This window comes from Carlito syrichta, unplaced genomic scaffold, assembly GCF_000164805.1.
Source record: "Carlito syrichta isolate Samal-C Ts95f unplaced genomic scaffold, Tarsius_syrichta-2.0.1 Scaffold308093, whole genome shotgun sequence".
NCBI lineage: Eukaryota > Metazoa > Chordata > Mammalia > Primates > Tarsiidae > Carlito > Carlito syrichta.
In genome coordinates, this window is record NW_007252189.1 from 242,934 (window position 1) to 248,716 (window position 5,783).

The following is a 5,783-nucleotide window of genomic DNA, read 5'->3' on the forward strand; positions in this document are numbered from 1 at the left end:
AAAAAAAAAAAAAAAAAAAAAAAAAAAAAAAAATATATATATATATATATATGTTTGAAATCAAATATGAAAATTAAAATTACAGTAACTATGCATTTTTCAGCTCACAGATTGGCAAAATTAAAAAATCTTGTAAACTATACCAACAAAGATATATGGAAATAGGCACTCTTGCAAATAACTCCAGAGGACAATTTGACTATCTCTATCAAATTAAAAACGAACATACCAGCTCAGCCTTTGGAAGCGGATCTGCTGAGCTGGTACCAACATGAATAAATGCTGTTTCCTGGCAAAGAAGAAAAAAAAATGAACATACCCTTGGATTTCTAGGAATTTATTCACAAATGTACTTCAAGATGTGTGAAATTACACATGCCATTTTTTTAGTGTAAATTATGACGTGTCCAAATACTGAAATACTATGCAGCTATACAAAGTTAGAACGCTTTTGGATTATTGAGACAGAACATATATTGTTCAGAGAACGGCACAAGGTGCAGAGCAATGGAAAAAGTGGGGGAAGGGGAGAGAGAGTGCAGCTCTGAGAATGTCTGAAAATGCACAGAAGATCTTCAGAAAGTTATGCAAGAAACTGACAGAGATAAGTAGGACAGTGTGGACATGGAAGGGAAACAACATTTTATGTCTCCCTTTACATCATATCCATTGAATTATATAGTATGTGCATCACAATAAAATGTAATAACATTTTGAATAATAGCAATAAATAGATGTATAAAATGCTACAGTGATTTTGTCAGTCATTTTGGTGTCCAATGAGTTATGGTTTTAATTCCTGTTGCCTGTATACACAAACCAAAAAAAGGAAGTTTAAAAAGGAAGAGGCTCTAGAGAGAGGGGTGTGTTTTTATTCTGGGGTATGGTTTTTCTAGGCAATTTGTGATGAAATAATGCCTGCCTTTCAAACCACAGGAGCATGAGAAATGGCTCTCCCTCCCTCTTGAGAGAGAGCAAGAGAGAGAACAAGCCTCGAAGAGAGGGGTTCAGTTCACAAAGATGACATACTGATTGGTAGAAACCTATGTTGGTCAGCAGAGGGTGGCAGTTGGTGGGAGCTCTCTAGTAGAGACATCCAAAACACCAGAAGGAAAAACATGAGTGTAGAGCTGGTTGGTTTGGTAGTCATGCCCCAAGTTGAGGGCCAGAATGCCTGAGACCCCTCTGGAACACATGGGTCAAAAAGAAAGGGCAACTTTCTGGGTATGAAGAAGGGACAACCAAATAAATCATTCATAGTGAAGGCAGAGCAAGAAGCTTGCAAGGGCAAAGAATATCAGGATTTGGAGCAGGAGTGTAGGAGGAAAGAGAAAGGCAGAGCATACTGATGATCTCTCTTCATTTTGTGAGTCTAGTGATCATAGCAAGAGATAAGGCCTTTAACTAGGATGACACAGGTTGAGTTCACAGTCAGGGTAATTATGGTGTGTTAATATTTATCCCCACTCAAAGAACTATCAGTACACAGTTCTAAGAGCTTTGACAAACAGAATGTTCAGAGAAGTACGAGCATGCCATGTCCAGTACTAATGTCATACAGCTGCTTAATTTATTTTTATCCAGATGTGAAGATCCTGTTCCCCTTGCCCTGTAGGTTTTCTTTCATTTGTTCGTTCAACAAGAATTATGGAGTATCTATTATGCCAAGCACTGTATCAAGCCCAGAGATACAGTGGTTAACATGGCAAGTTTGATCCTTACCTTCCTGAATCTTACAGTCTAAGGAGGAGACGGACATTTAAGAGATAAAAAACACAAGTAAATATGTACTACAAATTGTAATACATGCTATCAGGGGGGGAAATGTGGTGGTCTGAGAGTGAGAAGCTCTCAGTTTATTTTAGATTGCATGGTCAGGAAAGAAGACTGGCCTTGATGCATAGCTCCAAGCACTGCTCACGAAAACACAATGTGTATAGTATCTCCAGATGCCAGCCAGAAAAAGCGGGAACCAAAAAGCCTTCCAGGAGAGGGAACAGCATGCTCAAAATCACTGGGACAGGAAACATCTTGACAAGGACAAGCCACTGTGAGAAGTAGGAGGTGGGAGGAGGGGTGTGGCATAGAGGAAGGGGTGTGAGATGAGTCTCAGATCCATGGAGAACCTGAAAGACGATAAGAGGAAGGAGGGATTTTTTTTTGAGTTGGAGTCTCACTCTGTCACCCAGACTGGAGTGCAGTGGCCGCTCCCGGCCACCGCAGCCTCCACCTGCCGGGCTCCAGCGATCCTTCCGCCTCAGCCTTCCGAGTAGCCGGAATTACAGGCATGTGCTACCACGCCCGGCTGATTTTTGATTTATTGTAGAGATGAGGTCTCGCTGCCCAGGCAGGTCTCGAACCCGCGGGCTCAGGCAATCCACTCACCTCAGCCTCCCCCAAAGGCGTGAGATTACAGGCTGAGTTACCGAGCCCAGCTAGGAGGGATTTTTATAAGTTCTGTGGGAAGACTCTAAAGGGTGCTAAGGAGGTGAGTGGCATGGTTCGATGTGTGTGTGTATATATAAATATATAGTCAGGCACTAACTAATAATGTTTCAGTCAACAACAAACCACATATACAACAGTTGTCTCATAAGATTATTATACTGTATTTTTACTCTGCCTTTCTTATGTTTAGATACACAAATACTTACTACTGTATTTCAATTGCCTGTAGTATTCAGTACAGGTTTATAGCCTAGGAGCAATATATTATACCGTATAGCCTAGGTGTGTAGTAGGCTCTACCATCTAGGTTTGTGTAAGTCACTCTATGATGTTCACACAACGGTGAAATCACCTAATGACACGTTTCTCAGAACGTATCCATGCCATTAAGCTACATGTGACTATGTGTATATATACAGTCGTTCCTAACTCTCTGCGGGTTTCAGGACTCCCTAGGGATACCAAATGCTCAAGTCCCCAATATAAAATAGTGTAGTATTTGCATATAACCTATGTGTATCCTCTCAGATACTTTAAATAATCTCTAGATTGCTCATAATGTTTAATGCAATGTATTGTTATTTTTATTCTATTTTTTAAGTATTTTTGTTCCACGGTTGAATTTCTGGATGCAGAATCTGCAGATACAGAGGGCTGATATTTTAATCACACTGGTTGCTATCTGGAGCATGGATTAGAAGAGAGAGCAGAAAGGGAAGTGGTTAACCAGTTAGGAGACCACTGGTCAACCATGCAAAAGAAGACAGTGGTTTGGCAAAGGATGATGTCTGTAGAGAGGGAGAAAAGTAGGTGGAGTCGAGACCTGTTTTGGAGATAACACTGACATCACTTGCCAGTGTATTGGATGTTAGAGATGAAGAATGACTCCAGGTTTCTGAATTAAGCAAATGGGTGGTACCATTTATCAAGATAGGAGAATAGGGGGAAGGATGGATTTAGTAAGGAGATCCAGGGTTCCATTTTGGACACACTAAATTGAAATGCCAGTGAAAACCCAATTGGAGAGGACAAGTAGACAACCAGTTATATGAGTTTCTGTTCATATTAGAAATCTGGCTGGAGATAACTTTGCAGAGTTGTCAGTTTAATGTTGTATTTAGAGTGATGAAAAGGATGAGATCTACTAAGGGAGTACAAGGCCATTTTTGTTTCTAATGTGCTTGAAATTTTTCAGGGGCTTTCATACATTGTGGACCACACCATGTAATGTTTTTCTGAAGCAGCTGGGAACAAGTCTTCACCTGTGTCTCCAGCAGCATAGACTATGAAGCTAACTTTCTCTCCTCAGCAGCAGATACTTGACTAACTTGGTACTAACTTGGTACTTGGTACTAACTTGGTACTTGCTGGACTTGGGCATAGTACCTCTTCTCCAAGGTCTCAACTTTCCTGCACGTGAGATTCGTTCTCTACCTCTAATTCCAGGTCTGTTCACATGTTCATTAAAAAGCCTTTAAATTGTTTTAGGACATAACAGTGTTTCTTTTTTCTTTCTTTTTTTTTTTGAGTTGGAGTCTCCCTCTGTAGCCCAGACTAGTGTGCAGTGGCCGCTCCCAGCCACTGCAGCCTCCACCTGCTGGGCTCCGGCGATCTTTCCGCCTCAACCTTCCAAGTAGCTGGAACTACAGGCGTGCACTACCACACCCGGCTAATTTTTTGATTTATTGTAGAGATGAGGTCTCACCTGCCCAGGCAGATCTCGAACCTGCGGGCTCAGGCAATCCACTCACCTCAGCCTCCCAAAGGCGTGGGATTACAGGCTGAGCCACCGAGCCTGGCTAACGGTGTTTCTTTGCAAGATTTCAAGGATGGGTTAGAAACAGAGGCGAGGATACAGAAGAATGTGAGAGCATGCAGGATCTCTTTATCCTTCTTAACTTTGCAGTTTATCTGAGTTCCAATGCATTTGGATGAACAGCAGGCCTCAGGGAAAACTGAAACATGAATAGATTTGTCTACTGAGAGTATGCCAACATCTCTCTATGAATCTGATATTTATATACTTTAATAGAGAAGATTTGGCTGGGCTTGTCTATCCCATCTAATATGAGGCCCCTGTACTGAGGGCCTATCTTGGAGGTGGTCAGAGCACTACCTGCCCTTATTCTAGGCTACCTTTTCAAGGATGCCTTGGAAGATAGAGATAGTGTCTCCCTCCAGAGCAGAGAGCACATTTATTTTCTGCACGATATAGTAAAGATAGTGTCTCTTTTCAGGGCAAGTTTTAGATTGGCTTATTGTCCATCATAAAATATTTGACTTTCCTAAGCTCAGGCTTCCTCTCTTGTAATGTAACCCACTAGAAGTACAAGCATTCCCTGGTTCTTTCATGTCACCCTGTGGAAACTGGAGTTTGAAGAGCCAATGCAAAAATGATGATGCTCGGCTACTGCTATCACTATAAGTAATAAGCTTCACTTTGTCTCTGACCCAGGAGTCTCGTGTCTTCTGTCAGCATCCATGTGGCAGATTGTTACCTTGCCACTAGGTCAAGATCTAAAACCCTTCACAATTCTTTTTTTTTTTTTTTTTTTTGAGTTGGAGTCTCTGTCACCCAGACTGGAGTGCAGTGGCCACTCCTGGCCACCGCAGCCTCGACCTGCTGGGCTCCGGCGATCCTTCCGCCTCAGCCTTCCGAGTAGCCGGAATTACAGGCACACGCTACCACGTCTGGCTGATTTTTTGATTTATTGTAGAGATGAGGTCTCGCTGCCTAGGCAGGTCTCGAACCCGTGGGCTCAGGCAATCCACTCACCTCAGCCTCCCAATGCGCGGGATTACAGGCTGAGCCACCGAGCCCGGCTCCACAATTTTTGACAGTCGGGGACATGTATAGGTTCTTTTAGCACAGGACTCAAGATCAAGTGTTAGAAATATCAATAACTGCCAGGCTTGGTGGCTCAGCCTGTAATCCTGTGCCTTGGGAAGTTGAGGTGAATGGATTGCCTGAGCCCATGGGTTCGAGACCCGCCTGGGCAACTTGGCAAGACCTCATCTCTACAATAAATAAAAAAATTAACCGGGGGTGGTAGCGAGTGCCTGTAGTTCTAGCTACTTGGAAGGCTGAGGTGGAAGGATTGCCAGAGCCTAGCAGATCGTGGCTGCGGTGGCGGGGAACAGCCACTACACTCCAGTCTGGGTGATGGAGTGAGACTCCAACTCAAAAAAATCAAACAACAACAACAAAAAGAAATATCAATACCTGCTGACATTTTCTTTTCTTTTCTTTTTTGAGTTGGAGTCTCACTCTGTAACCCAGACTGGAGTGCAGTGGCACGCTCCCGGCCACCACAGCCTCGACCAGCTGGGCTCCA